Here is a 19,899-nt window from a genome sequence, read left to right as displayed (position 1 = left end):
GTTTAAAAATTAAGATTAAAAAAAGATATCTATTTGAAAAACAAACTAAATAAAGAGGGATAGTAAATAAAATATATATACTTCGCAAAGAAAAGAAATAACTTAAATAAATGAAACTTTGACTTATCGCTTGTAGACTTGTAGAGAGCCACTCAAAATATAAACACTGACTGCACAATAGCTGTATTGTTTCTCATCAAAGGGAGACCGCGATCCCCACTAGACGGAGTCCAAGGGAGAACTGCACTACACGGTAGTTAATTGCTTTCTATAAAATGAAATTATAGTTTGTTAATTACAAACTAAACTGTTAATTAATCTACTTCTTAGAAAGTCGCTAGTAACTTCCTTCAAGTCACAGGATTTTAAAAACTGTACACAAGATATATAAAAAGTCTGTTAAGTCGGTCGATTACATTGTTGCTAACTTACTGTTGCCAATTAGATAAAACGTCGTTTCTCTAAGTTTTTTGGCTAAGTCCTCCTCTATAGTCTCTATATAATAATTAAAGGTGGTTTTAATAAGTAAAAATAATAATTATCCCCCCTAGTTGGGATTCGAACCCAAGTCCTTCTTTGTCGTTTATCTATTAAAGTCCAGCCCGATCATTTATCAGGTTCTCTACTTATAATATTGTATTAATGATTCAACTGTTTTACGCCCTTAAACCCCAAAATATAAACCAACGATTGGATCATGGTATTTTTTAATAGACATTTTTATTATTATTTATTATACTGTTTGCTATAAGGATATTATAAATACATGGTACATATTAAGGTGATTTGAATTTCTGTATATATTTTTTAATTTCAATCAATAGGAATCATACACAATAAAACGAAAAAAAAAAATAATTTAAAAAAATAAATAAACATAAATTAAAAATAATGGAGAAATGAACAATTAATACACTTGATTAAGGAGAAATAAAATATATACAATAAACAAATCTTGTACAATGCAACTTGCCAGTCTTGTCGTTTGTGAGTTTAACGTTTTAGTCTCCCATTTTTGGTCTTAACGGGTTGTTAAAAATGGGAATAAGATGAAAAAGTTTTGTGTTAGTAAGTATATGTACTCTTTAATTATCTTATCTTAATTAATCGTCAGGAGCTTTAAGTCAGCGTGCTTGAAATTCTTGTTTACGGAGCGTAGTTGCTTACTATCCTCATACATTTGTTTTGAATATACTCAAACTATCAAATCATGATTGATTTCGAAAATCGTGTGATCGTTTCCTTTTCTACCGCTTTAAAGGTTGATTGGGTATTGAACTGAAGGGTTATGTTCTTAATTCCAAAACGCATTTGGCTTGACTTACTTTATATTGAACAAAGTATCGAAAACATATTTTTTGACCGATTGGTTTATATATTTTTCAATTTATGTGCTTCATAAAAAATAAACTACTGATTTGTAATTAATTTTCTATTTCATTGATGAAAACCCAACGAAACTCACAATAAAAGGTCACTAACAATTTTTTATCAATCAAGTCTTCATTATTCGAGCAACGAAGGACTCGCTTGATTCCGACATTACAAAATCACATGTTGCAATGGATTCACAATGTTACTGTTCACCTTTGCGTTATGGCTGTGGTAGGATATCATTTTCAGATTATTTACGATTATGTATTAGCACGATACAAGGTTGTTTATGTCGGCTCAATATCGCAATCTACTCCTATCCTCCTCTAAAGAAAAATAAGTAAATAAATTCGTTCATTGTAACATTACGATTTGCGTTTTAAAGTCATATAGGAAAAAATATTGAGGTTATATAATTAATAAAATAGTGAGATTAGGGAATCATAAGCCTAATAAAATCTCTCAGTCAGACGGTATTTAATCATACCAGTCTTGTGTGCTGTACGATATATAATGAAATATATTAATAAAAACACTTTTCAATGTCATTCCATCAAGTGGGAACAGAACCCGCACCACTTTATAAAGTGCGCTCTAGAACCCTTCTCCTTGTAAGTCAACTCCAATTCAGGATTCGTTTTTTTCTTCTAAGATCTTTTGAAAATTACTTCACGTACCATATCCAAGAGAATCCTTTCGTATATGACGTGTAAAAATGAAAAAAACTCGAAAAAAAATCCGAGGACAGTGAGAGGATCCTTCGACAATGATTGGACACTGCGGGAATAGAATCAGTTGCCGTGCGACCGTGACTCTTTGACTCAAGCAGAATTCCGGAGAAACTGGCTACAACTTGTTTATTTCTTTTTCGTCATTCGTTTCAGGTCGGTTTCGTTTGATTCCTCTTCTTTAAGTTGTCAATAAAAATGTTTAAACTTTCAAAACGTGGTGGCTTCTCTTTTTCATAAATAATTTTTAAAATAATAATTATAATTATATATATTACTTATTATGGTTTATTTATACAAATAAATAAACCGGATGAATAAATTTTAATTGATAAATAAATTTTCTATGTTTTGGCTAATATAACATACTCAAGAAAAAAAATTTCAGTCGCACAATTTAAATTTTAGGAGAAGACCCAGGGCGTTGTAGCTGAGGGAGCTGTGGCGTGATTGCAGTGGCGCTCGTGCGATTCCGAGATAGAAGGACTGACTCTAGTCCCTCGGAATAATTTTGCCCTTCCATTCTGGTTAGAATAGATAACCATGAGAAAATCTTTGTAGAAGGTAAAATATGATGACTGTGGACATGATATATGATGGAATCATTCATGTAAAAGGCGTCAATTTGAAATTGTGTAATAGCAATTCTTCTGGATTTCGCTGTGTAGGCGCTATAATTGTGGGAAAAAATCACAATTTTGACCACAGTCTAAGATGTATATCTAAACATTCCGTCCATCATAAAACTATTAAAAATCGATATTTACCATACTTGTTTTAAAATGTAAAAATTGTCAAATTGAGGTCCCTTTTAAATTTAGACTTTTCCAAAATTCATGGAGGAACATTATTTTTCTGGAAAATACTTTTAATTCCTCCAAGGTACGGCCTTTTTTTTTTTTTTTCTATAGATCATATTATAGACTAGGTAGGCCATAAATCGTTATTATAACGATCGGATTTCCTTTTAACAATGTTAATTTAAGGGTTTAGTGTCTTGCAAAAATGACATCTTTAACGATTTACAATGCCATAATATTATAATATGTAATAATTATCAAATTATAAAAAAAAAAAATTATTAAAAAATACTAATAATCATAATAATTTATCTAGTTTTACAATAGTAAATATGTAATTGAAGAATAACTAGAAAAAAAATAAATAAAAGAAACTAATATTTATTGAGAGGTTACGGTAGCAGTCCCCGAGTTCGAGTCCCCGGCCCTATTCCGGATTTTATAAATTATAATTATAAGTATATAATTATACAATACTCACTAACAGCCTTCCCGGGCATTTGTGAGGCCCGTTAGTCAATGGGTGGCATTCACAAAAATAGGCGTGGGAGTGATGAACCCACCCTATGAAAACTACATCATGTGCGTTTCACAATGTATTTCCTAGTATAAGCATCGCGGTCTGTCACGCCAATAATAATATTAATATTCATTGAATTAATAAAATAAATAATAAATGTATAAAATATATCTGTACCTCGGAGGGATACAACACTATGTCCAGTAGTAATTCACATGCTTCAGAAGGATAAAACACCAAGGTGTTCTATCCCTCTAAATGAAAGTGGACTTGGTGTTGTTTTAAAACATGCTATATCCGGTTCTAACTGGTTTTGGACATAGTGCTCTATTCCTCTAAGAAATATGAGGAAAAGCTGATTTTAACTCTGTAATAAAGTCAATATGGAAAAAAATGGACATAGTGTTGTATCCCTTCGAGGTACAGATAAATACATGCGCCGTGGAGACCGTGTATAATCTGACGTAGTGTTTTGATTGAAATATATGTGGCTTGCTTATCATAGTTTTTTTGGATTTTTCGTAAATTTGTGAGGCGCATGTCTAAATAGGTTTTAATAAGTAGGTTTATGTGTACGTAGTGTTAATTTAAAAAATTCCGATACCAACTTTTTGAGTCATTTTTAATAAGTGACAGAGACTCAACATTATTTATTACCTTTTAAAAAGTCTTTAGGTCATAAGTAGACCGTAGAGGAGATCATTGCGTCATTAGGATTTACTAATCGTCTCCTAAATAGTTTGTAATATCCGAATCGCAAGGAGTACTACCGAACATGGTCTGCAACGAGAGACTTTAACGATCGATTAGAACAGAGAACTCATGATGAAGGAGATTTCAACATCATTGAAAAGATATACAATTATGGCTCAAAAATGAATTGAGATTTGATTATTCCAAAATTTGTATTAAGAATTTTTTTTCAAGCTTTTCAAAATAATTTAAGATTTCTATGGAATCGTCGGAATTGTAATTATAGGTAATACAATTTTAAAAGTAATGATTGAATTTTATGAAGTGGAAATAAAATGGTGGGGGTATTTCTTGGTACGATGTAGAATTACATATATTTTAATTACCCTACGTCTCATAATGGATATATATATGTGTGTGTGTGTGTGAGTAATGAGCTGAGGTCTGCTCCCCCATGGCGAAATCTTGCCTACACCCTTGAAATCGTCTTCTAGAAATGAGATAGAAAACCTTACCTGTCTTTTTTCTGAGCGAAAACAAAATATTAAGTAAAAATAATTATTAATCGCAAAACACATTGATGATTTATCAATAATAGTGAAAAGTAATTATGATGCGGAGGTACTAAATATTTAAAAAAAGTATTTTCTTCACTAAAGCACCTATTATTAACATATTAAGATTCCTAGAAGAAAAACGAAACAGAGACAGTATGGACAGAAAAATATAATAATAGGGATTGAATTATATGTTACCAACAAAATCTTCCTTGATATCCAAAATAGAAAAGGAAAAGTAGACTCAAATTGACAAAATTAAGTACATCAATGAAGGTCATAAATACGTCTTGGCCGTGGGAGTTAATATCTACAGTAGGAGGTCATCAAAATTTCAGGGAAGCAATCTTCTCAGGAGGGAATTCGAAATCGTGGAAAAGCAATTTTAATATATTTCACTAAAAAGAAAAAAAAATCGAGTAAGGTATCACTTTTTGTATTATTTATATTTCTGAATCACATGAGACCACTCCAATGACGATAGAGTAAATATTGTAAAAATTGTATTAATAATTAAATAATATCGGGCAAGTAATGATTATTCTTATGCAGATATAAAGATTAATTATAATCTACAACGTTATAGTATTTAAGAGTATATTAAATTCTAAAAATTTAATATCAATTCATTAATTAAATTTTGAAAATACATGAATAGCTTCTATCTGAAGATTTTCATTTTTTTTTTAAAATTTTTGAGAAATGGATATATTTTTATAGAAACTGTATAACTTTTTGTAGAACACTCCTGATTTCTTATAGAAAATATCATAGAACATCATCAAATATAGTGTATGAAATGGACTTTTTATAAATAGTGTTTACATTTTCTTCCGTAAAATAAAAAAAAAAGTAATTAAATATCTGTAGTTACACGAATAGGAATAAGGTATGTTCGGGTTAGAAGTCAATTTATTTTATGGAAAAATTATTACCTTCCCGATTTTTCGAAAGATAGTTATATGTTTTGAACGGAGAGAAGCCTAAGGTTCAGAAATCTGACACTATTTTAACAAAACTATAAATTTAGTAGATAGGACATGACTTTATATGATAGTTGGAAACCAAATTTATATAGGTATATTAAAATAATTTTTTTTTTGTTACACTCGATTTAAAATGCATTTGACTGATAAAAATCTTACGATATTACTAATTTAATTTCTAGAAAAGCACATTTTTCACATAAGTACCCAAACGATGAAAGGTGCTTTCCAAAATAAAGTATGATTATAGAGCGGTCGAAATGTTGAGAGCTAAGTGACCCAGATCTGAACCAGGGAGTTTGGGAACAGTTATCTCATTAGAACCATCTATGTTACGAACCGAATCACAGAACTGTGGAATCCGTTAACGTTAATCGTTTGAAGATTGACGTTTTTCCATATATGAAGGAGATTGGATATATCACTAATATATATCTAAATATATTTCAACAATACCCTTCAAACATTTATAAATTAACCGTATATTTTGATAAAACAAAAAAAAAACGTAAAATTAGCACTCTTTTCTACCGTACAACAAAAAATAATACTTAATTTTTCCAATTTTAATAAATACAATTAATATTAACTACTAAAGATTGAAACATGTTTTTCACCAAATTTTAAAGCATCTGTAAATATATTTTCAACTTTTCCCTTTATCTTTCCTTAGTTTTGATCATTGAGTATAACTTCCCAGGGTTTTCATGGCAACGTGTTATTTTTACCTTAACACATTCGAAATCAAATATCACTCATTGAATATTGATCACTATATCTCAAAAACGACAATGCCTAGAATGTTAAAATTGTTAATGGTCATTCTCATTGCGTTGTATATGTGCAATTAAAAAAAAAACAAACTTAAAATGATTTAAAAAAAATATATTCTTGTACAAAAAAAACATTCTTTTAACTGGACAATCACAAATCTCCTGGAATGTTATAGTTATTCATTTTAAAAAAAAAAAATGTATTAATTTTAAAATAAAACAACTTTATCTAAAGCGATCCAGTTTAAGCATAGATGGAAACCCAATATTCCTTTTTGTAATTTTGTTTGATTTATTAATTATTTAATTAATGATATCGATGGCTCACTTCACAATGGTGCTATGTACATTTCCACTAGCTTTATAAAAATACAATTAAATGTTCTCTCTTAATTAATTGAAAAGTTGTATTTTCCCTAGAAGAGAGAACCTTTAATTGTATCGAATATAAAGTTAGTGGAAATGTACTCAGCAACACTATGAAGTAAGGCTTCGATATTCGATTTGCATAAATAAGCAATTATCACAAAAATGATTCTTTCTACTATATCGTTACATTATATTTTAATGATGAAATACCACTTATCATTAACTTGAATCTGATATGAGAACTTAAAAAATGTATAGAAACCCATTGCTTAGATCCAACTAAGAATACTTGACCTATGAAAGACATTACGGTGACCAGCTGGTACAGAAGCTGAATGGAGTAGCTAGTAAACTGGAAGACAGGGCCGCTGGAAGATACTGGAGGCCGCTGCACCGTTAGCCCAGTCCAGGCCATGCATACCTCAGTCCACTACTTCTGGAATGCTCTGTCAGCCTGGAAATGTTAGTAAAGCCTGTATTATTGATATAAAATTGAAGTATTAGGGAAACAAAGAAGCAATATTCAGAAGATATTTTCTTTATCTAATGTGCATAAATCCAGGCGTCTCGTGGTGGTAGTGGTCAGTGCACCAGAGGATATTTCCCAAAAATATTAGATCTGTAAAGATAAGTGTACATCTTTACCTTTTTGGAAATAAATAAGCTGATTATATTAAAAATTATAATCAGCCTCTGCCAACCCTGTAAGTCTCTCAAACAGTTTAAAAAACAAAATGGCGGTCTGGCACACTCGGCCTGTGGTTATAGTATAAATAGTGAGTCCCTGATTCATCCCCTATTGGTGGGGATAAACAAAGTACAAAATGATAGCCTGGCGATCACGTGACCAATAATACGGAGAGGCCTAATAGTCACCTGACTTAAAAGAGGGCAAGACCTACTGGTCACGTGACTAATTAAGGTTATATCGAACTAAATTTGAATTTAAATCCTCCGCCATGGATCACGTGACCAAATACTGAATTCTGAGGCTGCCTAATGATCACGTGAGTAATTAAGGGCAGGTCGAGCTAAAAATTTGAATTAAAATCTCCTGTCATAGGTCACGTGACCAAATGCTGGCTTCTGATTGGCTGCTCATATAAGTGCACCAGCTCCCCCATATTCCCTCTACTTTGAATGATCAAAACATATTCCATTTACAAAATATCTTATTCCAACATTCACCATTTAAAATATTGATAACTATTTTTTTGTCAATATGTATTCATCCAAATATTTTGTCTATATAACTTTAAAACGGAACACCTCCTTGATAAATGAAGTATGTTTTCACCCTCTTTAGTATAACGCATAGCATATGCTTAATAGAAAACTAATTTTATCCCTCCGTAATGTATGTTTCTATGGCCGCAGTGATTGTAGAACCATGTAGTTATGTGTGGCCTCTAAGAACCATTTATTGAACTCTATAATAAAGAATTAAAGATATTACCTCAGTTCAGAGAACAATAATTACTCCTCCTAGAAAAAGTAGCAATCTCCAAACCATTTATTAGTTTTTCCACTTCAGCAATGTCATCAAAAACTTGTTGCAATATATCATTCAAGAGGCTTTTACCGTTGTCCTTAGAAGAGAGCTGAATCACAGCTCTTAACTTCTCACTGGCAAGTAATGCTTTCAACAGAAAATTATCGATAATTTCAAAACAGTATAGTTTCTTATTGTCTTGAGAAGAATGTTCAGTCTTCACCGGCATTCATCTTCAATTACTCGACAAAACCCGAGAGCTTAAATTGAGGAATACTAGAGTTGATTAGAGTTAAAGGGTTAAAGACAAGAAGAAGCAAATTATTTTTTTAAATTTACATTACGCCCTTTAATTAAGGTTTACAATTTAATTTAAGAAGTTTATCTCAAGTCTTAAATACTGAATCAATTCAACTGGGTTTTTATCATTTATGAACCTAGCATTAAAGTCATTTTTTTTTATATATAACAAAGAATACTCAGCGCCCATTATAGTAATTTTTTAAATATTTTTTTTAACTTTACCAGTTGTGTTAAGCAGTCCTATCATTCCACAGATTCAAAATCCCTATTAAATGTACTAAACTACAATAATCAGACCAATTTGGACATAAAGAATTGAGCTCTGGGGCTCCACCAAACCATCAAATTCTTCCCGCATCCAATCGTTACAATCCAAAATCCTACGTAAAATCCTTGATGCTCCTTATTACGTCACAAATAAAATCATTCACAAAGACCTTAACATCCCATTCGTTGCAGATTTGACCCAAAACAGATATGCCTCTTTTCATTCCAAACTCCTTAACCATCCTAACCCATTAATTCTTAATCTTTCATCCTTAATAATCCTCCGAGGCGTCTGAAAAGAAGATGGCCACGGGACCTTCTAATTTAAATTAATGTTTGAAGTACCACCAACGGGTGGTTCCTTCCCAAGATTTTCAAGTGTATATGAAACATACTACATATTTACCTATTGTATTATTTTGTACAGATGTAAATTACATTAAAAAAAAAATGTACTAAACTAAACTATCTAAAATTAGCTATTTTATCCATCGTTTAAACCAGTTCTTGCTTTTTATAACCTCTAGTGCTAAACCTTGTAGTAAACTCCCATTTACATAAACATTGTAATATGTAATTTACAAGCATCTACAATGTACTGTACGGTCATCAATATGCTATCCCTGTTTTAAAACACACATATTCTAAGGAATGTTCTTTGGCAGGAAAACATAAAAAAAACATCTTTATAAACAACCTGTGTATGGATTCTATTTGTTGAAAGTCTTTATTGAACTCGCGGTTCAAAAAGTGGATTTCATTAACTGTTTTAGTCGGTTTCATTATTGACATTATTCGTGCAAATAACTGGAGTAGTTTTATGATGAAAACTTCGGAGTCCGAAAAACCAGCGAAGTACTGGAAGTTGAATAACAACTGTAGGAAGCGACACGGTCGGCCTCCTCTTTCTTCAACGCCTCACTCTGATTGCCCCCCTAAGTGGAACTCCTGGTCACGGCTTCTGTCTGCCTTAGTTATAATGCCTTGTCCCCCTGACATATATGACCTACCTGTATGCGTGTTTTTTTGCAACCTACAATTATGTGTTACATGTAGTTGCGTTATTTATGTAATTTCAATTACATTTCCAATGGTAGATTCGCACGCAAACGTGTGTTCATATCGATGACCAATTTGCATGACCAGATGCATGAAACAATGTCTAAGAGGGAAAAAAAAATTGGTAACAATTATGGCTTATTTATTAAAAAAAAATATTAAAATCTGTACCGCTACAACCCATGAACATCTGTACTGTAAAACCCATGAAGTGTCAACGATTCATTACTTTGTAAGGAAGTATTGTTACTAGACCAACGGTTGTGCAAAGAGGTGATTTGGTCAGAATCACGCTCGACCGCCAGATTTATACCCAGTTAAGCGTACCCAATTTATGACCAGGAGGGCTCCAGAACCAACAGGGTTGACTCATGGCTACAGTGTAACAGAAAACAATGTTCTGCCCAGGCGGATTCAAAACTGGGTCCTTGGAGTTATTATCATCGTGCCTTACAACGGTGCCACCGCGCTCCCTGGTTTTCATTTTGGGACTACTCTTTGTGTATCTCGCCATCAACTAACTCCCAGATCACAATAATTATATCACTTTTTCTTTTTCAAATACATTCTTCTCCCCCAATTTCTTTCACATTTTTTAGTTCACAAGTTTGGTTTTAGGAAAAATAAGTTATTAATTTATTTTTTATTTTATTTTGATGAGTGCTGAATTTTATAGTTATCCTTTTAGGGTGATAAAATTTATCACGGTTAAAAAAACTTATTCAATTCCTATTGTACTACAATAAATTGAAATATTGATTAGTCAGATTTAATTGTCTTGTTAGAAAAAAAATTTTTATTTATTACAGTTCATAAATATTGTTATTGCAAAAAATGTTACAACTTTAAAACACTATAAAAAAAATTACGAGTCTAATATTTTTCTATATAAAGTAATTTTTTGTTGAAAACAAAAATAGTTTTGTGGGATTTCTATTTGAGTATTGAATGATTTCAGAAAATTATGTAACTTGAGTTCACCAAAGTCTCTTTTTCCATCTTTCTGAAAAGTCGTAGTCTAATGGTTTTTTCATTCTAGATTTGGATGATTGGAAACAAATCGAATTCGCTATTGTGTAGATATTCTGGTTCAGTTTGAGTTGACAAACCATGAAAACTGGGATGAATTTGTCAGACAAGGTTTAGTCTGGACGGGTTCCTCTTGATAGAACAGCAGAAAATGTTTTTGTCAATTAGGTAAAGATATTTTCTTTATGGAATATAAAAACCAAAAGATAAAAATTAAAATATCTCGGAAAACATCGTCATGTTCAAATATCAATGATTTTTGTCTTATTTTTTGTTTTATTTTTCACCTATATTAAAACTTAATTGATCAGCTAATAAAGGAATAAAACATTATTTTCATTATGACGGCGAAAAAAAAAAATTATTACATAAAATCCATGGAGGAGGATAAGGGGTTCAATACTTAGTGATCATGATTTGTTCAAGATCATGATTAACTACAACTAAGAGTATATACAGCCTGGGTGTGGAGGGATCCCTAGACCATAGAATTAACTCATGGCTACAGTAATAGAATAAATAATTATCTGCCATAGATTTGAACTTGGAATCCAGGAGTGCTTGCCTTACTCACTGAGATATCCCGTGCCCATTGTGAGACAATATAGATATAAATATAAGGCTATGGAATGAGCCTTATATTTATATCTATATTTCCTACAATAAATGGTAGAAATAAAGAGAAATTAGTTACCTTCCAGAATTGCTAGGAGTAGTCTACATCATAATCGATCGAAAAACCTGAGAATCTTTATTTTTTTTTTTTATTACGCGAAATGTAGTAAGGGAGGCAAGACGTTAAATAAATGTTACATAAATTTTAATATAGATAAATATTTTTAACTGACGACGTTTTCTGTCTCATAAGAGAAGTAGCTGTTCTGGCAAATTTCGTCTGTCCATATTATGTATTACCTATACATGATTATAAACCTCATTAAACAAAATGTTTTCTATTTATTTGTTTCACCTTCTTAACTTCAAACACCTTTACATTTTTTTAAAATTTCTTTTCATACCTTAAGGTCAAAAAAAAAAAAATATATACTAGTTCTTAATATACTTTTATCTTCTAGGACGTTTAGGATATACTTTCTGTCTTAGTCATTGACCGAAATTCGTTATAATATTTGAAAATTTGCATTTTATTATATATTTTAAAAAGTATGACTCACCTAGTAAGTACGAAATTCATTTTTTTAAAATTATATTATAGACGAGAGTGACACTGTACCTCCGAAACGCCCTGGGGATAAATATATATGAGTCAAGAATTATTATAGTTTTAACTTTTGGCTTTAAGGTAAGATAGTAATTTAAAATTTTTTCTTTATATTTGTAACATATAATAATAATACAGCGTTTCTTCAAATTTTATCTTCACAATTAATGTACTGTTGGAGAATTTCTGGGTTGCAAATATAAAGTATAGTAATTTATGTGGTCTAACATTCTGCATTATGTTGGGCCACGTATTAAAAAGATGGTCATCTCGACATCCGTGGCCTCCTTCACTGACCCGAGGTAAAATACTCTCCATTTTGCTCGACGACACAAGGGTGACCCCTTTCTATTTGACAATACCCAGCGCCCGGCTAAACGGTCCTCCGAAGTGTGCCGCGGACTTCATTGTGTCTCCCCATTTCCCAGGACACTGGCACACATCCTGAAGGGCAGGATTAGTTACGACTTCGCGAAGTGCTCCTATTATCGGTTCTCTACCTATTAATCACAATCGAGCTATTTTATGGTTTATGTATTCTGTCATTAAATTTTATAACTTAATGATATTTGTTCTAACAATGGGAAGTATAAGCAACCTTCGTATGCCAACAATATTATACTTGGACTTAACGCTTATAATGAAGGTAGAAGAATCTGAATGCCTTTATTTTTTTCGAAATTAAAGTATTGCCCGGTAGAATATTTGTTCCAAAGATAAAGGAGATAATGGAAGAATTTAGACGGCTATTAATACTGTAATTATAAGATCTGAATTAGATGAAGTAGATCTAAACAAGAAATAAAATAATAGCATCGCTGTACTGCGAGGTTTATCTTAGAGGTTCGTATACAAAAAATGAGAGGGCATTCGTTCTAAAAATGGACTAGATAGCTGTTATAACAATCGACAGTCATCTAGAGAGCCTGCAAAGGAAGGGACATGTTGCACAAGAAGGAATGCATAAATAGGAACGATAATTTATTCCTGTTTAGCAACAGCTGATTTCCTCAGTTGGAACAAGCAATCCCGTTGCTAGGCTAAAATTAGTACGCTGAGGTTGGACGTGACTTGCGTGGAAGTATGCTGAGCATGATATCATCCACGTGTATTGTATTCTGTAAGCTCTTGTAATACCTCTACATTCAACTGTTTTTAAATTTAGTTAAAATCAACTAATAAGTAGGAGAACCTTTTATTCACTTTGGACATACTAGGAGGTGGGGTTATCTTACAGGTTGTCAATCTATTCTAACCAAAGTCAGGTTATTGCAGATTCGAGGTTGGCAAGGTCTCAGCACACTCGGCAGCAATAGCCTCCAGTTGTGTCTCCAAGATTTTTATAAAACTACTTTTTATATGCTAGTTTAATTCTTTATAGTTTACTTTTGTGTTTAGCATTTCAGCTCGATCGGTTTATTCATAACTTACAATACAGTAGTTCCATCTTTACACTTATCGGCAAAGGGCTCCACGATCCATCTGGCCTCCTAACTCCTTTGATTGACAGCATTACTCGTAAAGAAAGCAAAAAACCGCTTTTGGCTATTTTTGAACCAATAAAAAATTCTGTTATAAGTTAGTTTAGCTGTTAGTGTTAGCTGTCCACACTGATCGTGATATTAGTTTTTAGAAGTTGTGGACTCTGTAAGAATTGAGAAAAAAATTGTCTCTTTAGTAGTTAACCTGATCAGTGGTTTCAGGCCCCCTTACTCCTTTGATTCCTGACCACTCCAGAATAAACTAAGAAGTACGATTTGCTTCAAAACAGATTGAGCAGTTTATCACTGATGTACTTAGATAAATAGGCTTTTAGGAAGTAATTAGTGATTTTGCTAATCCAAAAATCAAGAAAAGTACTTGCAAATGTCTAGTTTTTTGTTTGTTCTTTAATGTTTGTTACTTTTCAAATATTAAATAAATTAATGATTTTAAGTAGTTAGTTGTTTATAACCCAAAGTTCTTCAATAATATAAAGGGTTCCTATTTGAACTTGGAGCCCTCCATACCATAACTTCCGGTGCCCATGTTTAGTTAAAGAGGCCTGTTATAAAGATGTGTATATAATTTCCATAGTGCTTAAAGTAATCTCTTACCAAAAGAAATACTAGTCCTCTTTCAATGATTTGTTTAGAGTTAAATTAATTAAATTAGCGAATTTTATCTTAATTAATACTGATGAAATGATATTATCATTAAAGACACTGATATCATCACATCCTATACATAATAGATCTGAACGCTACATTAGCTACCGTCCGAACAGATCGCATTAGTTCCGCTTAGCAGAAGATACACGCACGAAGAAGATTGGCCTTAAGAAGACAAGGAGGGAATATTAAGGGGCTTTGTGGTTCGGCCCATCCTCCGGGAGTGATTTTGCTTTATCTATTGCACGGTTCAGAAGTCTTTTATGTCTGCTCAAATTGGAATTTGGATGGCATCTAAAATAAAAGACTTAATGCTGGTTTCCTTGTTAATTTTTTTAATTATAATAATAATATTTGTTTATTGATAAGTATTAAAAACTGCCAAAAGCGCGGGCAGTAATAGTGATAAATGATCAAAGTCATACCAAAATTATAAAATAATATCAATAAAAAAAATGATAAAAATAAATAATAATAAAATCTCTTTATGTATATACACCGAAAGATAAATAAAATGAACATAACCAAACTATCTACCCGAAGTAATAAGTAGATAATAAAATTTTGGACTAATATAACAATAAAATAAAAACACTAATCAAATTTACCCTATTTTATTCAATATTATTAATTGACTTAAGTACATATTCTAGCACATTTAACGAAAAAAAAATTAAAAATCAACATTATCATTTGGTCTATAGCTTTAAGTGAAACTTGAATTTTAGTAAGGTATTATACACTTTAACGAAAATATATAAGCTCTTTTTAGTATTACGATGTTGTTTTACTCTTAATTTTCTTTTCAATACTCAGATTGTTAAAGTAATTAACAAATTTTTAGTAAGCTAATTTACCTTATAGTTTATTTTCAAAACATCTGAGTACAAGTGTAGAAACTAGTGTAATAATAATACTAATACTTATTTTTTTCATGATAGGGATGACTATTAGTGATATTACAGGAATTAAAAAATACTAAAGTACAAGTTACTATTGTGCAAGTCTGTGTAATTGAATTAAGCCCTAATTTCAGTTGAAATTAATCCTCGCTTGTTTCATAGCAGATATTTCCATATTATTCACTGACATTATTTTATTCAGTATTTTCCCATAGTAATTTTCCAAATGAGCCTTTAAGTTGTCAGATCGACTCCATTTTCAAAAATGTTCCGAAATTCACTTTTAATAATGTTTCTCATTGTATAATTTTCTTTTGCGAAAGTATGGCAGAGGTATAAAATATTACAGTTTACTATAGTTTAAATTATGCTCATAACCTTTTATTCAATTATAAATGGTAATAGAATCAATATTGAAATCCTGTCAATTAAAAAGCTAAAATATTGATTAAGTGAAATTAAAAAACTAAGAATTTTAAAAGTAGCCCGTTAGAACATTTATTTATGCGTTTTTCGTTATATACATACCTTCTGCGACTTTTTTTTTTATCATGTATTGGCCACTAAGGGCCACATGAATATCAATGATTAGGCATCTTACGGAGTCTTGATTTTCTTTCTTCCCATCGCAGTTTTATGACCCTCAACTGCCTTTCTTTTCTTTCTTCTGACCACTTCGTACCCATTTTTTCTCCTCTTCCAATATTGGTGAGATTTTTCAATGTCTTTTTATACGTATCCCCTTCTAGACAGTCGGTATCTAAAATTTTAAGTCTCTTTAATTCCTCTCTCATTTGCCTTGTATATCCTCCCATGTTTTTGTAGCTAAAAAAAATTTGTTTTTTCCTATGATTTTAGAAGTTAAATATTATTTTCTTCTAATATTTTTAGCTTTCCAACGGTATTTAATACGAATAATTACTTGTATCCTCTTATCTCTTCAAGTTATATATCAAACACTTTCATAGTTTATACTTATCAATTTTTCACTACTAGCAAAAATATGAAATGGTTAATCATTTTAAACATATAAAATTAAGGTTAGTTTAATTGAAGCCTTTTTTAAAAAAGAAAATTGGCATTTAAGCCGTGTTAATTTATTTCAATGAAGACAATACCTAACTGATACTTAATATGATTTGATCAGTAATATCAGTAAATTTGATCATATCAGATTGATGATATCAGTAAATTTGATCTTAGTTAAAATGGAGTGTTACAGGCGTATAGAGAAAGCACCCATTGGTTGCACTCTAGTTCCCATACATTTAAAAGCCCAAAATATGAACCTTCAGTTCCGTAAGACTTGTCGTTTCCACTATTTTATTAGACTTGGTTAATAGGACTTCACAACGTTTATTTCCATCAACTCTGAATTCGAAATTTTTCACAATCATAATACTTTCCCTGACTATGTACCCCACATATTGGCTGTAAAAATAAAAAAAAAAAAAAATGTAAAAGCATCATGTTTTTGTGAAAAATGAAGGAATCTCTATTCTGGAAAAATATAATAAAATTTTAAATGATAATCATTTGATTGATCTTACACGAGTCACAAGTTTTAATACAATTTCGACTTTTTTTTTTAGATGGTTTCTGTATTTTTTCGTATTTACGAGATATCATATTTTTAGCGACTAGTTTTGAAAGAACCAGTGACGCGGTGAGAGGGATGCGCTGGGATCTCCAAGAGCTCTGCTCTACCCCTCACACGGGGGAAGGGGGAATAGAGTGGGCTCAGGAATCCTCAGGTCGATAGTTTAAATATTGTATATAAACGTACAGATGTGACTTAGTGATTATTTTTATTTTATTATTATTATAATTTTTTTTTCTTTTCATGTTTGATTTTTATCTTCTGTTTTTATATATTTAGAGAGATTTTATGTATTTTTTTTTCAATACTTATTTATTTATTTTTTTTTATTATTTCATTATTACTTTTTTTAGTATGAATGTGATCAGTTACCACTGATACCTATTGCCCAACAATAGCAGATTGTAATATTTATCAATAAATATTTTTTTGAAGATTTGGATAGCATTCTGAGTTCTGAAACATCAAAAGGAGAGATTTTATACAATCACTTGTTATTTTATATCAAAGAAAAATCACAACACTCCAGTTTAGAAAAAAACGTTTACTTGATAGCATGTTACGAAACCATCGTTTGCAAATTAAAAATCTGGTTTTATTTTTTTTGGAGACATGACCACAAACTCTGCATCTACTGCATCATGAAATTTAATGCCAAGCTGGTTTAATTGGTTTCTAATTTATTTTTATAATATAACTTTTTTATTACTTTTAAGAAAGTTGTTTTTCAACATAATTTTTAAGGAAAGTTACTACCGGTAAGGATTGAATAACATTGGAATCTTGAGAATAGGAACCAGATTTCCTTAGCAATTAGGGACGATATCACGAGTGAATCTTATTTCCCAAGCCTAAGTACTTATTGTTGGTTATTATTTTCAATTATGTCGGTAATTGCAGTATGTTACTGCGGGTTCTGTGGAACCACTGTATGAATGTATTTTCACGCACATTTGCTAAGAAATTCTTTAGTTCAAGATATTCATATTTCACAACCGTGATTTTCTTTCTTTGCGCTTTGCCTCTGTCATAAAAAACTGAACAATAAAAATAATTATATGTTTAACAAAATGTCTTAATGTTAAAATGAACATGGGACAATGACTATGGGAACTATCCGATTTTTCATAAATGTTGCTTAGTTATATTATTTCTTTATTCTGTAAAATATTGGAAGAAAATAGTTAAGCGTATGTAGTAGATTGTAGGAAGATAGTTCTAGTATCGGTCAATAAAGGTACCAAAATAGTAGAAACAACTGTTTATGATTAACCAACGTTTTGCCACACTTTGCAGGACTTCATCAGGGATAACTGAAAACAAGATACTTATACTATATATATATTGTAATAATTGACAGAACATTAAAATAAATATATAGAGAAAATAAGAAAATATTTAAAAAAAATTTTTTTAAAAATATATAAAAGAAATAATAATAATAATTTAAGGAAGTATACATATAGGTCTATTGGTATATATATTAAATTATTATTATTATGTCTTTTATAAAATTTAAAAAACAAAACATTTTTTTGTACATATAAGAAGATGGTCAGGGTTGCGGTCAAAAGTGAAGCAAAAATAGTTTACAACTATTTATTTTCCAACGTTTCGCCCCACTTTGCAGGGCTTCATCAGGGCTGTCCAAATGAATAAGTTGAACAGACCAACATGTACCAACATTTTTTTGTACATATTATCTTATTTTCTCTATATATTTATTTTAATGTTCTGTCAGTTCTTATAATGTTTATATCTTGTTTTCATTTAGCCCAGACGAAACCCCGAAAAGTGAGGTGAAACGTTGGTTAATAATGAATATTTTTTTTTACAATTTGGTACCTTTATTTACCACCAACCGGAATATCTTCCTACAATCAAGTTGTAAAATAATTTGATTCAATGGATTCTGATACATAACAGTCTGAAAAAATAGATGATGAAAATTTTACCATTTCCCGAGTGTGCATAGACCTAATTTGGCAGTTTTTTTAAAATGAAAATTTTCCCACAAATTTTTTACAATTGCAATAGCTTTCCTTACTATATATCTCATATATAGGTAAATAAAACTAATATTTTCGCTCATTTTTCATTCAGTTCTCAGTATCATGAAAACTACCTAGTGCACGAAAACAATTATTTAACCTCTTCTTAAAATAGAATGAATTCACTAAAATTTGAGCCCTAATAGAAATCTTTAAGATAAATATTTTCTGTGAGATATTTTTTCGAAGCACCTATATTATTTTGCCAATTAATTAGAAACATTAAGGGGAAAACATTTTGACACATATGAAAACTTCTATTTTAAGCAAATAATAAAGTCCGTACGGCATTGTTGCTCAACGGAACAGATATAATATGAAGATTAGAGTCTTCATGTACTAAATATTTAAGAAAAATACTTGAAATTCTTTGTTAGTTAAGAAGTAATTTAAACTCTGTTAATTATTGGCTGATGTTAACTAAGATAAACTTCTAAAGGTAGTGTCAATACAATAATATTTTTTTAATCTCAAAATATTCTGGCATAAATAAATAGTATAGAATAAAATAGAAAATATGTTATATATTTTACTAAACTGATATTGGCATGGTTAAATAGCGTCAGGAAGATTTTCTATGGTTTATCAATCCCTAAACTGTTTATTTAGTTATTATAGTTAAACTGTTGAAAAATTATCTTTTGTCCAAAACACATTTCCAAATATAAATAACTTATTCCAAAATCAACCATATAAAATATAGATTACACTTTCTCTCAGTATACATTCACCTAAATGTTTTTTTTTATGATGTAAAAACATCAACATGAAAACAAAGATTAACTTCTAAAGATAGTGTCAATAAATTAATATTTTTTTAATCATATAACATTCTGGCATAATTAAGTAGTATAGAATGTATTTTGACAAATATGAAAACTTCTATATCAGGAAAATAATAAAATCAATTTTTTTTCCATACAAGTTGATTATTCATGATATATCACATTATTTGATAGAATATGATTAATCTTAGGTATTTTTATCACTTCATCGTAGCTTATAAATATTTTCACATCACGGT

General features: G+C 30.5%; 1 protein-coding gene across 1 annotated transcript in view; it reads left to right on the top strand.

The window, feature by feature from the left end:
- LOC106682306 (protein artichoke) overlaps positions 1-19,899 on the top strand; it is a 150,936-nt gene that overhangs the window by 47,407 nt on the left and 83,630 nt on the right. The window lies entirely within an intron of this gene.

This window comes from Halyomorpha halys, unplaced genomic scaffold (genome assembly GCF_000696795.3).
Source record: "Halyomorpha halys isolate HHAL.00 unplaced genomic scaffold, Hhal_1.1 Scaffold401.1, whole genome shotgun sequence".
NCBI lineage: Eukaryota > Metazoa > Arthropoda > Insecta > Hemiptera > Pentatomidae > Halyomorpha > Halyomorpha halys.
This window is presented reverse-complemented; position numbering and strand designations above follow the sequence as displayed.